General features: G+C 45.7%; 1 protein-coding gene across 4 annotated transcripts in view; it reads right to left on the bottom strand.

The window, feature by feature from the left end:
* The window catches only part of OXNAD1 (oxidoreductase NAD binding domain containing 1), a 126,925-nt gene extending 108,664 nt beyond the window's left edge, over positions 1-18,261 (bottom strand). The window contains exons 1-2 of one of the 4 annotated variants that reach the window (XM_082259591.1): positions 18,149-18,261; positions 15,806-15,902 (exon numbers count right to left, since the gene is read on the bottom strand). The gene's annotated coding sequence lies outside the window, so the exon portion shown is untranslated. The remainder of the gene's footprint in view (positions 1-15,805; positions 15,903-18,148) is intronic. The other 3 variants (XM_082259589.1, XM_082259590.1, XM_082259592.1) reach the window with 3 other exon arrangements.
* Positions 18,262-18,504: the final 243 nt, after the last annotated feature.

Raw genomic sequence — 18,504 nt, 5'->3', positions numbered from 1 at the left:
TGAAGCATTGCATGTTAGGTATGAATTTACTCTGCGTAATACCGTCTTTTATATTTTACAAAAAAATTGGGTATTTTATTGCGTTTGTGTGCATTAAATTTTATTAAAGCGTATTTTTTCCAAAAAAAGGGTTTTTGAAAAAACCCTAACATAAAAAAAAACACTATTTTATTATTTAGGGCATCTGCTAAAAAAAAAAAAAAAACAGACATACATATAATGTTTGGGGAGTCTTAGTAATTTTCCAGCAAAAAAAGTTGATTTTTACATGTAAACAAAGTGTCAGAAAAGGCTTGTGGATAGACTAGTCATCTTCCCTGCCCCCAGCCTGTAATTTGGGGGTACCGAGCCAAGCCACACCTCCCTGTGTCCATGCAGACATGAAGCTGTGGCCCAGCCCCGCCCTCTTTCTCTCCTCATTGGCTGACTGTCTTTGATTGACAGCAGCTGGAGCCAATGGTGCCGCGCTGCTGTCTCAGTCAATGAAGAGAGGAGTCCAGTGCAGCTGAGACACTCCTGCAACATTGCTGGATCTAGATGGACCTCAAGTAAGTATTAGAGGGGCTGAGGGGGGCTGCTGCACACACAAGGCTTTTTATCTTAATGCATAGAATGCATTAAGATAAATAACCTACTGCCTTTACAACCACTTTAAGGCCTCCTCCCCTGCTCCGGTTTGTGAAATGGAGCTTTGGGGGGGAGAGGGGGGGGGGAGCAGGTACCCAATTTTGATAGGTACCTGGTCCCACTTCCATTTTGACTGCCTAGGCGATTGGAAGTGGATTTTCTCTGCCCCCCTCCCCCAGTGTTCTGGGACACGTGACAGGTCCCAGAAGACTGTGGGACCATTCACAATGTGCAGCAACGCTCACGCATGTGCAGTGGGCACCCAGCTGTGAAGCCACAAGCTGGAACAGGCGAGTGGCTGTTTTTTTAAAAATCAGCAGCTACAGTTTTGGTAGCTGCTGACTTTTAATTTTTACACAGGAGACTGAATTTATTTAAAGCTAGTTTTAGTACAAAAAATAAATAACTCAGCACAAGGGACATTAGTTACTATTAACCCGATGTGTCCCTTGTGCTGCTGTTTCCTGCTTTCCTTGAAATCTTTATCCTGGGAGTAGGCAGGTAAGTTTTTTTTATTGCAGAATAGAAATTGCATGCTTCTGTAATGAAGCTCATGGTCAATTTTTTAAATTTAGCCTTTAGTTCCACTTTAAGAGGCACTCCTTATTGAAGAAGGCTGTGTACGTATGTATTAGTATTAGTTACCAACATAGCGATTCCCTGCCCAAACTGACTTCCTGTTGAAACTTCATATCATGTATTTGTGGTCAGCATTATGTTTAACAGATATTTAGGAGTATTCTTGGAATTGCTAACTCTGCAAATGTTTGACCCAACTTCCTTGTTCTGGGTCAGTTGAGGAATGCTAGTGTGCACTTAAGAATAAAAAAACACAGACTTCAATGTCAGGCTTGTCTCATACTTGGAAAGCAGTTTAAAAGCAATGGCAGTTATGAGAATGTCCAGTAGAATTACTAAAATCATTTTTGGAGCATCAAGGGTTGTACAGCCCAGTTGTGCTGAAGGGAGGACACCAGATAAGACATAAAACTCTAGAGCAGCTACCAGAACAACAACTAATCATGCCTGTATTCTGTTATTTTTTTTTTAATAATAAAAAATAAGAACAACAATGATTTTGGATTTTTACCATTTTTCATAGTGCCAAAAGGAACAGAATAAGGCTCCATGCACACGTGCTTAAAAATCGCTTTTAGAAGCAGTGTTTGATCATTTTTTTCTGCTTCTAGAAGCAAAAAGTGTTATCCTATGTGTCCATGCACACTTTTTTAATTTAGAGGCGTTTAGGAGCACAAAAACTGGATTTTTGACTTACCATAAAATCCTTTTCTCTGAAGTTCAATGACAGACGTAGCTCCATATTCTTATTAACCATTGGGTTATGCTGCCCCCTATAGGAGTAGGACACTAGGCAGGAAAAAAAAAAACTTTACCACGCCTATGGGGCAGTCCCCGAGGGCATACACCCACTCACTCTGCTATAGGATTCAGTTTTGTTGCAAGCAGTGTCAGAAGGAAAAAGCCCAACCCACTCAGAAATAGAGGAGAGGGTGCTGCGTCTGTCAATGAACTTCAGAGAAAAGGATTTTATAGTAAGTCAAAAATCCAGTTTTCTCTATCATTCATTGACAGACACAGCTCCATATTCTTCTTAACCATTGCCCGAACCACATCAAATGAATGCAAGGCAATTTCCTTGGGATAAGGACAGAGCGAAGGCAACACAATGTCTTTATTCAAATGGAAATCAGAAACCACCTTAGGAAGAAAGGACTGATTAGGTTGAAGTACCACTTTATGTTTGTGGACCCACCAAAAAGGGTAAACGGCAGGAGTCAGGAACATAACTAGTTAAAAAAATAAAAATTTAAACCAAAATGTTCCCTTTGTACATAAAAAAAACATGCTAAGACCGAAGTCATAGCAGGGAACTAGGTCCTTACTACTGACTAGGCAGAAACAAACTGAATCCTATAGCAGAGTGAGTGGGTGTATGCCCTCAGGGACTGCCCCATAGGCGTGGTAACGTTTTTTCCTGCCTAGTGTCCTACTCCTGTAGGGGGCAGCGTAACCCAATGGTTAAGAAGAATATGGAGCTGCGTCTGTCAATGAACGAAAAAACCTTTTTGGATTTTTGGGAGAGATTCGCCGCTGAAAGTCCCTAAACTGTTAACAGCTGCAAAGCGCTAGTGCCCTGCCTGTTTTTAACTGGTTCACTGGTTTTAATAACGATGTCATTAACAACCAATGAATAGCCCCATATTTATTCACTCATTCAAATTTCCGCAGAGAAGAAAAATGTATTAAATTGCAAAAAAAGTTTAAAGTAAAGCAATCAGAGTTCACTCTGCTGAAGTGGGAGCAGGTGAGGATAGATGGTGGCTGGTTGCCATTGGACACGTGACATGCTTGAAGGAGAACTAAAAGCCATTCCTGACTTCTAGTTCTGCGAATGTTAGTTACCTAGCTGTCATGCTGGCATAAATACACTTGGAACACGCATGCAGATAAGGTGTTCTGATTTGTTCCTGGTCAGTGACTAAGTATTGAAGCCAATGGATCAGTAAAATATAAAAAGGAGATCAGCAATGGCAGCCCCACATTTCTTTTAGAAAAGGTTTGCATTAAACAACTTTGTGATTGAAAGCATAAATCCATCACCCTTTGTGATATAAGCATCACTTTGTTAACAAGGATTTGACTTCCCTGATTTCTGGGCTGAGCCTTGCCATCTATTTCCATGCATCAAAGACTGGTTAAAATTCGGCTGGCTCTGGTTCCACCTTCTTTTTACTCTATTGCTCCGACATTCCTACTAAAACGTATCAGTCAGTCTTATGCCATTTACTTAACACTGCCAAAGCCTGAACCGCTTTACGATGGAAAGACCCTGACCCTCCATCTAGCCAAATGTGGCCCAGTAAGGTAGAGGATATCAACCAACTGGAAGACTTAAGGCCCATACACACGATCAGATTATCGAACGATCTGTCGTCTGTTTTTTGTGGCATGCTAGTCTGATGTGGAAAGTGAAGAGGTTATTTTCATACAAATTTTCCAGTACGACAGAATTCTACTTCAGAAGTGATGTCATGTGATGGATTGCTTTGTATGTGTTCTTTCGACTCTGAGCATGCCTAGTCTTGCTCTTAAGATTTTTTTCCGTCGAAATCTGTACTAGTGAGACGAAAATCGGACGTTGTATTACAGACAACAAAAATTATATAGCCTGCACATCAGCATTTTGTCAGCCGAAAAGTCGGAGTTGGCTGTCGAAAGCACCATACTAACAATCCGAAAATCGGCAGATCGGTCGTCTGACGAATTTTCCCTACAGATTTTCTTATCGTGTGTACGGCCTTTAGAGCTCTCTGCTCAAAACAGGAGTGAATGCGATTGGAAAACATGGCTCCCACAGAATATGTTTATATACTCGGACAAATGCAGGTTCCTGCTGGATAATCCCTTTCTGTTGCCGTAACGATCCCACATTGGCCAGTGCGGTCAGCCCCTCCCCCGCCCTTTTTTCATCTGGTTTCCTAGGTTCTCCCCCTCCAACCTTTTTTTTCTTACTTCCGATATAACAAAAATCTGGGTACCCAAACTCATTCCTGCTCCGTGGTCTCGCATTATGTAATATGGTAGTGCTATTCATATCTGTGCATTTCGTGACCTGGTGTATTGTTATTTTTGCACGTGTCTTGTACAACTTAATTTAGGTTTTATTTACGTGACGACTTCGCTGATATGATATTGATGTTATGTGTTGATTGCCTTTGTATTACAAATAAAGAATTTGAATAAAATTTGGCTGGCTAATCAGGGACCAGCCGAATGTCAATCTGTGTATGGTCCTCCCTCTTCAACAGAAGTCAATAGTAAGATCATTTTCATCAAACAATGTGATCAGCGACTGCAGCCAACTCTATGTTCTCATAGCAGAGAGTCCTGCTGTAAGAATACAATGTTGCAGCAGGCAGGATTCCTCTATCCACCTTGCTTGCGTGGATAGGGGAATCCTTTGGTCCCTTTCACACATACGGTCCATTTGTCCGCTTTTCATCCATCCATTGACAAATGAAAAACGGACATCAATGCATCTCTGCGTAACAACGGATGACATCCGTTAACATCCGTTTTTATTCGCTTCGGTCAATGTCTGTTTTTTGTAATGGATGAATGCCCTATTTTTCCATCCGTCAAAAAAACGTATCGGATGAAAAACGGATGTAAACGGACAAACGGTCCGTTTTTGCATTGATAGTGGATGTAAAAAAAAAAAACGGATGAAAAACGGATAAAACACTGATACATTTTGATGTGACTGAACTGATGAACTGAACAGACCGTATGTGTGAAAGGGGCCTTTCAGTTTTTGTTTCAGCCCTCCGTCTGAACGAAAAAAAAAACTAGCCGTGTATACCCAGCTTTAATTACTCTTTTTAGACAGGTGATTTGCAGATAGTTTGGATATTCAGGGATATTACAGGGGCTTCTCTAGCCAAGAAAGGTAACAGCTTACACCCTGGGCTGTTTAATTTTGGGTGCTGGTTTTCCTTTAAATGCTCTAATTATAATCAGTTGAAATCTGATTGGTTGCTCTGGGTTCCTGCACTTTGCGCTGTCTCACTGAATAAGCCCAATTGTCTAGTAATCAGACTACATCAAACCTTCAGCTACAGACAGCACTACATGGAGAATTATTCAGAAGATGATTACAGCGCATGTTGAAGTAGCTCAAAAGTACTCTTCAATCACATTATTCCTCCTTGGCACAAATAATAAAATGGCCATTTACTTGTAATAGAAGGAGTTACTGTGCTGAATTTACAGGACTGCTCACAGAACTGGCCATTCCTAGTTGTAATTCAGAATATATAGCAATTACTAAACCAGCACTAATGGTTATGAGCATTATTTACAGATTAGCAATGCAGCACACCTTCTAATTTACAACCTACATAATGCTAGCTTTTCACTTTATAGCATTGGCGGGATTCAGATCTCAAATGATTAGCAGACAGCAACCACAGCATGATCCACTAATAGCGCTGCCTGCTTCTCTTATACAAGATTCCTACCGATAATCAGAGTTTCCTGCAGGAGGAGGAACCAACTCAAAACAAAAAGCGCCATTTGGCTAATTCACATTTTTAGTATGACTGAAGCTTGATCAATAGACTCTGATAAACCTGAACAGGTACTAAATCTAGTAAGAAAGCTTTACAATGAAATAAAAAACAATGCCAAGCTGTTTTGCAAACCCTACCGCATGAGTTCAGTAAAACACATAAAAGCTGAAAACATTTTATTATACTGATAAAAGGTTTTTGTTTTTCTTACTTATTTTAAAAATAAAAACACGTTATACTTACCTGCTCCACGCAGCGGTTTCACACAAAGCAGCCCTGATCCCCCGTAGGGTTGCCACCTCATCCCTTTAAACCAGGACACACATTAATTACACAGGTTCTCAGGCTGATTAAGGTGGTAATTAAACTCACTTAGTGCCTTATGTGCATTATATCAGCCACAGAACCTGTGTAAATAATATGTGTCCTGGTTTAAAAGGATGGCAACCCTAGTCCCCCACCTGGCACTCCTCCCTCCTGTTGAGAGCCCCCAGAGCAAGCAGCTTGCATTATGGGCACCCAAGTATACTCGGCCCTGCCCCCTCTCTCCTCAATGGCCAAAGGCTCCCGCTGCTGTCTCAGCCAATGAGAAGGGAGAGTCCCCGGAGAGCCTGGGCTCCTGTGCACATCGCTGAATTGCAATAGGGGGGCTGCTGCACAGAAAAGGTTTTATAGCTTCATGCATAGAATGTATAGAATGCATTAAGGTAAAAAGCCTTGAGACTTTAGAACCACTTTAAAGCGGAGTTCCACCTAAAAAAAAAAAAAGACAGTCAGGGTCAGGGCTAGTGCATTCCATAATGGATAGCCTCTGAACTGTCCCGGGTTGCACATACCTGCAAGAAGAAATACTTACCTTGAAAATGTATTGTCCAGCGCTGCCATCTCAGGTGTGGGCAGCTTGAAGGCAGCTTGAAGCCAGCGCGATCCTCTTCTGCGTCCTCTTCGGTCCCACGATGCACTGCGCCGACCCGCCGTCACTTCCGGTGCCTGCGCGTCATCCCTCCACAGCTTCTGGGCATGCCCAGAAGCTGTTTAGAAGGGAATGACACGCCTGCACCGGAACTGACGCCGGGGCCGGTGCAGGCGCATTGATTCCTGAGAGCAATGACGTTCAGCTCCCAGGAATCATTGCAAGCCAGGAAGTGACGACGGGCCGTGGCAAGTATATTTTCTTCTAATCCAAGGTAAGTAAAAAAAAAAAAATGCGATTATCCATTTCTTTTTAAGGTGACCCGGACCAAGAAGATGGACAGAAGTGTAATTTTAACCAGTTGCCTACCTTTGACGTCTTACACACGTCCATAAAACACCCTCCTCTGTACACAAGGCATCTCCTGTACATCCAGGAGACTGCCTGCAGGTTCTTATCTCCCCTGCATGGCCCCGAGAGACCGGGTGTCTGTAAAAAGATGAGCTCCCACCCCTGACAGGGAGCCAGTCAGAAGTCTTCCTCTTTGAATGATCACTCGTACAGCCAATCACAGTGAGTATTCAGTGTAACATTTGTAAACAAAAACAAAAGTAATAAACTGTCTGTCTTATCTGCTCAGTTCCCTGTCAGACAGATCTGTGAGTGGGAGAGCTGCAGCTGAGACAGAGGAATGTTTGTGTACACAAGGAGTTAGGTAACTCTTAATTAACCAGGACATGCTCTTATTATACAACTTAAAGCACTTGTAACCCTAAAAACAAACTAAACAGGAAAAAAAAAAAAAGATCCTGTTCTCTTAAAGCATGTTATACCCCACAGTGCCTGTGCTGTGTCATTTGGCCCCCAACAACACCTAAAAAGCCTGGCTGATCCTGCCAGTTTCTGCCCTCCTCCCTGTACACTGACCACGGTGTATCATGGCTGCTGAGCCCTGACACCGTGGTCAGTGTACATGTTACCGTCATCTGCAGCCCTGCACTGTCTTCTCTGTCCTCCTCTTCCCATCTCCCCTCCCTGCCGGTCTGCTTGTCAGTGCCCGCCCCCTCCCCTTCTGCTGCTCTCATAATTATTTTAAAATTATCTAATTCCCTCTGTAATATAACACTAACTGCCCCTGTGTCTGTTAAAGAAAAAATATGCAATCTGTACGTAAATCTGAGCGGCTTCCGGCAATCACGAGACCGCTCGGCTCTCTCCTCTCTTCCACTCCTCCCCGGCTGACATCCGCTGCAGTGGCCGGCTACTGGAGCTGTCAGCCGGGCACAGAGGGCCAAGGGATCAGCTAAGCTCCAGGAGACGCTCTGATTTAGGTACCAATCTGCATATTTTTTTTTTTTATAACACAGGCACAGGAGCACTTCGTGTTCTATTACAGAGGGGATTATATAATTTTATATAAGTGGCTTAACAACTGATTTAACTAGTTCATTTCAACCTGTATAAGCACTATATACAGTGCCTTGCGAAAGTATTCGGCCCCCTTGAACTTTGCGACCTTTTGCCACATATCAGGCTTTAAACAAAGATATAAAACTGTAATTTTTTGTGAAGAATCAACAAGTGGGACACAATCATGAAGTGGAACAAAATTTATTGGATATTTCAAACTTTTTCAACAAATAAAAAAACTGAAAAATTGGGCGTGCAAAATTATTTAGCCCCCTTAAGTTAATACTTTGTAGCGCCACCTTGTGCTGCGATTACAGCTGTAAGTCGCTTGGGGTATGTCTATCAGTTTTGCACATCGAGAGACTGAAATTTTTGCCCATTCCTCCTTGCAAAACAACTCGAGCCCAGTGAGGTTGGATGGAGAGCGTTTGTGAACAGCAGTTTTCAGTTCTTTCCACAGATTCTCGATTGGATTTAGGTCTAGATTTTGACTTGGCCATTCTAACACCTGGATATGTTTATTTGTGAACCATTTCATTGTAGATTTTGCTTTATGTTTTGGATCATTGTCTTGTTGGAAGACAAATCTCCGTCCCAGTCTCAGGTCTTTTGCAGACTCCATCAGGTTTTCTTCCAGAATGGTCCTGTATTTGGCTCCATCCATCTTTCCATTAATTTTAACCATCTTCCCTGTCCCTGCTGAAGAAAAGCAGGCCCAAACCATGATGCTGCCACCACCATGTTTGACAGTGGGGATGGTGTGTTCAGGGTGATGAGCTGTGTTGCTTTTACGCCAAACATAATGTTTTGCATTGTTGCCAAAAAGTTCGATTTTGGTTTAATCTGACCAAAGCACCTTCTTCCACATGTTTGGTGTGTCTCCCAGGTGGCTTGTGGCAAACTTTAAACGACACTTTTTATGGATATCTTTAAGAAATGGCTTTCTTCTTGCCACTCTTCCATAAAGGTCAGATTTGTGCAGTATACGACTGATTGTTGTCCTATGGACAGAGTCTCCCAACTCAGCTGTAGATCTCTGCAGTTCATCCAGAGTGATCACGGACCTCTTGGCTGCATCTCTGATCAATCTTCTCCTTGTATGAGCTGAAAGTTTAGAGGGACGGCCAGGTCTTTGTAGATTTGCAGTGGTCTGATACTCCTTCCATTTCAATATTATCGCTTGCACAGTGCTCGTTGGGATGTTTAAAGCTTGGGAAATCTTTTTGTATCCAAATCCGGCTTTAAACTTCTCCACAACAGTATCTCGGACCTGCCTGGTGTGTTCCTTGTTCTTCATGATGCTCTCTGCGCTTTAAATGGACCTCTGAGACTATCACAGTGCAGGTGCATTTATACTGAGACTTGATTACACACAGGTGGATTCTATTTATCATCATTAGTCATTTAGGTCAACATTGGATCATTCAGAGATCCTCACTGAACTTCTGGAGAGAGTTTGCTGCACTGAAAGTAAAGGGGCTGAATAATTTTGCACGCTCAATTTTTTATTTGTTAAAGTTTGAAATATCCAATAAATTTCGTTCCACTTCATGATTGTGTCCCACTTGTTGTTGATTCTTCACAAAAAATGACAGTTTTAGATCTTTATGTTTGAAGCCTGAAATGTGGCAAAAGGTCGCAAAGTTCAAGGGGGCCGAATACTTTCGCAAGGCACTGTAACAACATTTTCATCTCCTGTCCCATGTTTCTATTTTAAATTACAGTATCTGGGGGCGTGGCCTGAAGCTCAATGGAGTAGGACGCACTGACCGTGAGCTCCGCCGGCATCATCCTGATTGAACGATCCTGCTTCCTACCCGACGATTAACTTACCCTGCAACGGCTTCTATTCCTGCACGGACCCGGTGGCTGTATGTCTCCCCCTCGGCAGAAGTCCGAAGCCGCCGCTAAGCTGGATAAATTCCGGGAAAAAAAAAAGACAAGGGCCCCGCCGGCGATTGGTGCGGCCCACCTCCTCGGACGTTCCCGCCACTGATCTTGCACAGGTCCTGGATGCCATCTCAACCTGCCAGGCGACCCTGACGGCGAAAATCGAGGAGGTGAAGATCGATGTCTCCCTCATCCGGCAGGACATGCAGCGGCTCCGGGAGCGGGTGTCGGAGACGGAGCGCCGCCTGGGCCACGTGGAGGATGCGGTCCCCCCTCTGCAGGCCTCCTCTGATCAGGTCGAACGCCATATCTCTATGCTCCTGGCTAAACAGGATGACTTGGAGAATCGCATGCGTCGCAACAATTTGCGATTCGTTGGCCTGCCTGAGGGTGCTGAGGGGGCCTCCCCGGCCTTGTTTCTTGAGGACCTGCTTGTTACTACATACGGCCGTGAACCCTTCTCTCAGTCATTCGTGGTGGAGAGGGCCCATCGTGTGCCGTCTAAGCCGCCGCCTCCGGGGGCTCCTCCACGGGTGTTCATAGCTAAGTTCCTCAACTACAGGGATCGGGATGTTATTCTCCGCCTGGCCCGGGATAAAGGCAATATTCCCCATCTCAACTCCCAGATGCTGGCTTTTCCTGATTTCTCCGCGGAGGTCCAGCGACGTCGGGGCAAGTTTGTGGATATCAAGTGGAGGTTGCGGGCCTGCCATCTGAAGTACGCTATGTTGTTCCCAGCCCGGCTTAGAGTGGTCGGAGAGGACCGGGTGCACTTTTTCGAGGACCCGAATGAGGCTGTGGCGTGGCTGGACAGACTGCGCCCTGCTTGAGCTGTAAGTACTTTGCCTCTCCCGTATTTCCCGCCCGTTGCCTATCTTTTACTTGCCCGTGGCTACTATGGATCGCCTGGCAACACTATCGTTGGGGCCTGTATCTCACTGTTTGTGCCTACTGGGGGGTCTTTGAAGTGTTTACCTGCTGTTACCTATGACTTTTGCCCTTGCTCCTGGACCCCCCTTCTCCCCCCTCGTTTACTGCTTGGAAGCTACCTATATTTTTTGTTTTTTCCGGCCTAACTGATGGACTTTCAACAGACTGCCGTGCGGACTCATCTCCGGTTTGTTCTACCTACACGGCCCCTGGGTGTCGTGTCCCCTGGGAGCTGTCAACCGGATGCGTCAAGTGTCCTCTTTTGTTTTTCAGAGAATGGTTGCCCCCCTGCTGCTATGTGCCCATGTTGCCACCTTGTATTGGGCACTTGCTTTTTCAAGTTTGGTACCCCGGCCATGGTTGTGTTGGATCCTCCGGGGTCTCCACCATGGCTGGCGCAATCTCCTTCCAGTTTTTGTTGGGACTTTTTGTTCGGGGTTGTATGCTCACACAGGTTGGGGTTGGTGTAGAGCTGGGTGGGTTAGGGTTTTGTTTTTTATGGATGTTTTTTGTGTACTGTATATGAATCACCTACGCTATTGCTGTGTGTGCATATCTCCATGTTGTGCGTTATGCTCCTGTTTTTTTATTTTCTTTATCATGCATCTCCATGCTATGTCGTGTAGTTATCTGCTGTGTCTCCCTGTAGGCTCGGTCTCCGCTGAAGTGTACTATCCTTCTGTTATACCTTTTTCTCTGTTCCCATGGCCCCACTGAAGGTTTTTGAGTTCAACGACGGCACCTCAGATGTCCTGACGGTATGGGATGCGTTTAAATCCCATGCACGTTTACATGTTTCGGATGTTATCTCTAAATTCAAGCGACAGTCTCGAGCCTCATATGCTCAGATATTAGAGGAGCTGGCCTCCCGCGAGGCTCAGTATGCCTTAGCGCCTACCCCGGAAGCCCTGGATAGCCTTAGGTTACAGACGCGGGTGGCTGAGCAGCTTAGCTATGAACGAGCCCGCCATAAAATGTTTTTTGCTAGACGGCGTATTTTTGAACAAGGTGAGCGTCCGGGTAGGCTTCTAGCGTACCTGGCTCATTTGGAGGCCCGTCCCCCCATTGTTATCTCCCTAGCCGCCCCGGACGGCTCTCTGGTTAGTGACACTGCCCAGGTTGCTGGCATGTTTGCTGAATTTTTCCGTGACACATACTCCTCCAAGGTGGCCTACGACCCCCCTGAACTGCTCGCCTTGTTTATTGATCTTTCCCTTCTTCAGCTCTCGGCGGACCAGGTGGCGGCCCTTGAGGCCCCCTTCTCCACAGAAGAGGTGCAGGTGGCAATCTCCAGTTTTGCCCGCTGTAAGGCACCGGGTATAGATGGTCTCCCAATAGAGTTTTATACTCACTTCTCCTCTACCCTGGTTCCCAGACTTGTGGCCCTGTATCAATCCATATTTGAGGGAGCTGCTCTACCGGATTCTATGCGTGAGGCTCTTATAATACTGCTCCCGAAGCCGGGGAAGGATCTTCTCCAACCTGAATCGTACAGACCTATATCTCTCTTACAGACTGACGTAAAAATCTTGGCCAAGATATTGGCTCTCCGCTTAAATCAAGTTATCCTTACGTTGATACATTCTGACCAGACCGGTTTTATGCCCACAATAAACACTGCGTACAATACCAGATGCCTTTTTATGAACTTACAGGCCTCGCATGATCAGATCGGGTCTCGCGTGGTGGTCTCGCTTGATGCGGCTAAGGCCTTCGATTCTGTCGAATGGACCTATTTGTGGCACTGTTTACGCTCCTTTGGCCCGCGCTTCATCAAGTGGTTGACCATCCTCTACGATGCCCCTCGAGCGCGGGTGTTGGCGAATGGATGGACTTCTGATGTGTTTCCCCTTTCTCGGGGCACGCGTCAGGGATGCCCTGTCTTTACCCTATTATATGCGCTTGCGGTGGAGCCCTTGGCGGCGGCGCTTCGCTCCCATCCGGGCATCGCGGGACTCTGCGTCGGCCCTCTGGTGGAGACAGTTAATCTGTATGCCGACGATATGCTCTTGTACCTCTCTGACGCAGGTCCTTCCCTGGCTTCGGCTCTACAGGTGATTGAACGTTTTGGCCAGTTTTGTGGCCTACGCATCAACTGGGATAAATCCCAGATCCTTCCCATGGATGTCTTCCCCCCCACTTTAGATCAGGCCTCTTCGCCCCTACAACGGGTGAGTAAGGTTAAGTATCTAGGAGTATGTGTCTCTCGTGATCTATCAGAATATGTTTAGCTCAACGTTGAGCCAGTTATTGCTCTGTTTAAGGCTAAATTACAAACGTGGGCTAGGCTTCCCTTAGGGGAGATGGGGCGCATAGGTCTCCTTAAAATTATCCTTTTACCTAAAATATTGTATGTCCTCTGGCACTGCCCTGTATATGTGCCTCTCTGCTATTTTAAGGTCCTAGAGTCCCTCTGGAACTCCTTCATTTGCGGCTCCTCCCGGCGCAAGTTGTCCTCGCGTGTGCTCCGACTCCCCACCTCCCTGGGGGGCCTTGCCGTCCCGGACCTCCCTCTGTATTACTTGGCTGCTCAGCTGTCCCATTTTTTCCACCTGGACAAACAGGATAATCTGCGGTGCCGTCTTTTGGTCTGTAAGGATTCGGGAGCCGATGTCCCTCACCCGTTTTGTGATCTTTTTCGGGGGGGGTGCAGGGTTCTCCTAGGTGTCCTCCACGTGGGGGACTCCTCTATAACTATAAACGGATCTGGGATGTGGCATTGCAAAAGCTGGGATGTGAACCTTTTCATGCTGATACTCCGCTGTGGTTGAATAAAATGCTGCCTGAACTCCTGCTGCTCCCTGATCCGAAGGTTTGGATCTCTAAGGGTGTTTTCCTGCTCTCTCATGTACTGCATCAGGGATCGGTGAAACCGTATAGTCAACTCAAGCGGGAATTTAACCTTCCGCCCAACATGTTTTTTCGTTACATGCAACTTCATCATCCTTTGCGGGCCCAGTTTCCGGTCACGTGTTGTGGAACCACTGGATCTGTCTAGGGTTCTCATCGGGACGGATCACTGTAAACTGATTGCCCTACTGTATGAAATGTTGGTGACTCCTGCGGCTAATAAAGTTGCGTACCACCTTAAATCTAAGTGGGAACCCTTGTTGGGGGAGGTTCTGGATGAGGACTGGAAAGATGCTTTGCTTTGTGCCAAATTTGTTTCCCCCAAGATGTCTGACCGTTTTACCCATGTATGTATCCTCCACCGGGCATACCTTACTCCTGTACGCATGGCTAAGTTTTGTCCCGCCCGGGTTTCCCATTGCCCTAAGTGTCTGTTGTCGGCTGGCACATTTGTGTGCGGGGATTTTGGGCCCAAGTTGTCCAATTTCTCCATGACCAGATGGTGCTCCTGTGACACTCGACCCCAGACTGTGCCTCCTCGGGCTGTTCCCTGACGCCGAGCTGGACAAACACTTGGTTACCTTTTTACACAAAACTCTTTTTATGGCCCGTAAACTTTTGGCTAGAGGCTGGATCCAACAGGCTGTGCCTACTTTGGCTGCCTGGATCAATGAGGTAAATGTCACTCTCCCATATAAGAAGATTATCTATGTCAATAGGGGATGCCCGGGCAAGTATCATAAGGTTTGGGACCGGTGGCTCAATTCTTCCACTACGTGTACGTCATGAGTGCTGTTTCACCGACCAGCTGTTAGATGCTCACTTGCTGTTTCTGCTGCCTCGTAATAGGTCACTTGTTTGGGATGCTTTGTTTTTTCTTTTTTACTGTCCTGCATTTTATGTCTATATGCTATTGTTCCTTTTTTTGCTGATTACTGTCCAGTGCCAGTTATTACTGCATATATGTCTTGTGTTGTTTTCAGTACACAATAAAGTTGTTTTGATTCAAAAAGGGAAAATTACAGTATCTCACAAAAGTGAGTACACCCCTCACATTTTTGTAAATATTTTATTATATCTTTTCATGTGACAACACTGAAGAAATTACACTTTGCTACAATGTAAAGTAGTGAGTGTACAGCTTGTATAACTGTGTAAATTTCCTGCCCCTCAAAATAACTCAACACACAGCCATTAATGTCTAAACCGCTGGCAACAAAAGTGAGTACACCCCTAAGTGAAAATGTCCAAATTTTAAAAATGTAAGGGGTGTACTCACTTTTGTTGCCAGCGGTTTAGACATTAATGGCTGTGTGTTGAGTTATTTTGAGGGGCAGCAAATTTACACAGTTATACAAGCTGTACACTCACTACTTTACATTGAAGCAAAGTGTAATTTCTTCAGTGTTGTCACATGAAAAGATATAATAAAATATTTACAAAAATGTAAGGGGCAGTATATGTTGTAAGCTCATGTCCAGGCTGGAGAAAAAGTTATCCTTGCAGTGGGCACTCTTCTGCAAGGGTTAACTGCTCTTTTGTCTAGGGGATTGGAACAAGGTAAAATATAACACAGGTTCCCTGAATCCACTTTCCTTCACTGCCTGAGTGGTCGCAACTCTGTGATGTCATCACGTAAATGCAGGACCAGAGGGCCAGCACTGTACGCGAGGATACTAAAGGCTCACCCACATCCCAATACCTTAAAACCACTCCATCTTGATCCTGTCCACCGTTTGGTGCACCACCATTTTTTTCTCATATTTGTGTCCTGGGTCTCTTGAGACCATAGCAATGTCCCTACTTTCTGCTGATAACCCACAGCTTCCTTGTGTTAGTGCAAAAATAAACTCAGCTCTGCAGGTGATCAGTAAGATGCATATATTTATGAGATCTTTGAGCACTAAAATTCCCCATAATCCCCTTCAATATAATGCCCACAGGTACCTTAATACAACTGGGTTGTAGGTCCCTTCCCATCATTATTATTAGTGAAAGTCATGATCCCAACATAAAAGGGTATGCATTCATAAAATGACCGAATAATGGCTTATGACAGATAATATTCCACATTTTGTATGCAGTCACTTACAACTAACCTTTAATCCAGGCTTGGCAGCTTTGAAAGGTCACAAGGTAATTATGTTCACCACATATCAAGTTGACAAGAAGTTCTTTCACAAAACTACCTGAAATTTCAGCAAATGGAAAAGTTAGTGAACAAGAAGCATCTCCCAACAGCATAATCATTTATAATGAAATGTTATTTTAAGTGTTCAACGTGCAGACCAGAATGTACCGACATACAAATGTCAGCTTAACATTTCAAATCAGAAACAGATCAAGTAAACAGCCACTTCATTCCCAGTCATCCTCATGATTTTGAATAGAAGAGGTTGAAGAATAGGAATCATTTATTGGTATACATAGCTGACACCCATTAGAACATTACTAGGGGCATAAATTAGAACTCTGAAAGCTGTCCAAGGAACTGAATGTTACCTATACAAGCAGGCAAATTCCGTACTTACACAGATGCGCTGCAGGGTTGCCATGTTCCTATGGCACATCTGCATACATACGGGGGGTTTCCTGTGTGTGTGCAAAGATATTGCAAGTATGAGGTCCCAAATCTCAGGTAACCTGTGCTTGTGGGGGAAACACCACCACGTGTGCACATATCAGCTACAGGTATCTATAATTTCCTGAAGGCTGGCAGCGACATTTGACACATATGTGCATGCGTCAGGTTTTTAAAGATGGTGGTGCCAAAATTAAGGGGCACTAAAGTTTATCTTTAGAGCAAAACGTTAATTAAAAAAAAGGGAAGTCCTGCTTATCATCCATCACAGACCCCCTCATTTCTTATATCACAATCCGAATCTTTCAACATTGTCCTCTGTCCCTACACAGTAGTGAACTGAACCCTCCCCTTTCACATAATCCCTCTGCCCCCCACACAGCAATGTTCAATACAGCAGTGTCCTCTGCCCCCTTTACAACACACCCTCCTTTTATTTTATATTACCCCCTCAACAGCACTGCCTCCCTAAACTCCCCCCCCCAAGCAGTGCTGTCTCCCCCTTTGCATTGCCCCCCCCCCCCCAGTGCTCTTTGCCCCTTACATCACCCTGCCTTATGGATGACTGCCCCTGCATATCACCCCCCCCACATACACACACACACAGTGGGGATCTCTAGCCCTTTACATCACCCCCCCCCCCAGTAGCCCTGTCCTTCAGACCCCTTTACATCACCCCCCTCCGCCCACACACACACACTGTGGTGTGCTCTTCCCCTCTACATCAACCCTCTCTTCCCCAAAGTAGACCTCTCTGTACGTTCACATCAAGTGTCCCTGGCTCCCCAATCCTTCAGTGCCAGGTCCTCTGCAGAGAGCAGGAGGCGGGAAAGAGGGAGAGGCACAGTAGGACTTCATGGAGGGAGGGAGCTGCTGACGTTAACGTTGTATATAAAGGAGCTGGTGATTGGTTGCTAGTACCGCTCTGTGTCCTACCAACCAATCATCTGCAAGTTAATATGAAAAGTTTTCTCTGGCAGCTCCCTCCATGCAGTGCTACTGTGCCTGTCAATCTGTCCCCCGCCTCCCACTCCGCTGTGATAATGAGAGTGGCAGTGTCTGGGGGAAGGAAGCAGCTCCTAAATGGCGCAACTGCAGTCCGCAATTTAGTGATTAACAATAAGCTCAGGCGAGTTTGGGATCCTAGTCCAAACCCACCTGCTCAATCCCGCCAGGAAGCCGGAACTGCACACCGCTAATCCCAGGCATTGAGACATGTCCCGGTCTGTGCAGCTGCGGACTGGGAAACGTCTCACTGCCTGTGATTAGTGGTGTGCAGTTCCAGCTTCCTGGGGGGATCGGGCAGGTGGGTTGGGACTAGGATCCTGAACATGCCCAAGCCCATCTCTATTAGTGATGCCTTGCCTAAGCAATCAGGATGGAGGTTCTACTCCCTCTCCTCTTCCTGAGCCTGTGACATGTCCCAGGAGGCTGCGGGACCTTTCACAGCGTGCAGAGCAAATCGCGTATGTGCAGAGGGGCGCTGAATGTGAAGGGAGTCACATCGGCTTCCCACAGTCAACATAGCCGGCACCAGTGACCTGAAGACTTGCGAAGAACTGTCCTGGGTGAGGACAGCACTGGATCCCTGGGTAAGTGTCCTTCTATGAAAGGCAGTATTTTTTAAACCTAACTGAAGCTCCACTTTAAGCAGAACTCTACACCAATCCCCCCAAAAATATAGGAACACAAGGGAGGAAAGAGAGACAGTGGGATCTGATTCAAAATAAGACTAAGCTCCCAGGGACACCATGACCCTGGCAGGTTAGAAATGCTGGTATTTGTAGTCCCACACCTGTAGAAATTATGCAGCGTCTATAACTACTGACCGGACAGACATGACAGAGCACTGACCTCCCACCACCTCTAATCACACCATTCCAGAAACTTGCCGGTATCAGGTGACATTGCTGACTTCCGGGTTCCTGACGTCATCCCGCCGGTAGCGTCAAAACGCGGGGAGTGGCTGCAAAGCGTTCACGTGACTGCGCTGTTCGCGAGCTAGGACTGTGAGCCGAGTGGAGTTTCATGATGCCCTGAGTTAGAAACTCCCTCTCCTGCTTAATGCCTGTCCGTGCCCGGAGCTATGGAGTAGTAGTGAGAGTAGAGCGGGAAGGCTCTGAGCATTGCGGCTTCCCGCCAAGAAATAAGACTGCTCAGCCAAAGGTGCCTCGTGGATGGTACTGCTCATAGGATCACCCCCATTCTTC

The sequence above is a fragment of the Pelophylax lessonae genome, assembly GCF_965119305.1.
Source record: "Pelophylax lessonae genome assembly, chromosome: 5".
In the NCBI taxonomy this organism is placed as follows: domain Eukaryota; kingdom Metazoa; phylum Chordata; class Amphibia; order Anura; family Ranidae; genus Pelophylax; species Pelophylax lessonae.
Note: the sequence above shows the minus strand (reverse complement) of the source record. Positions and strands in the feature narration are given on the sequence as shown.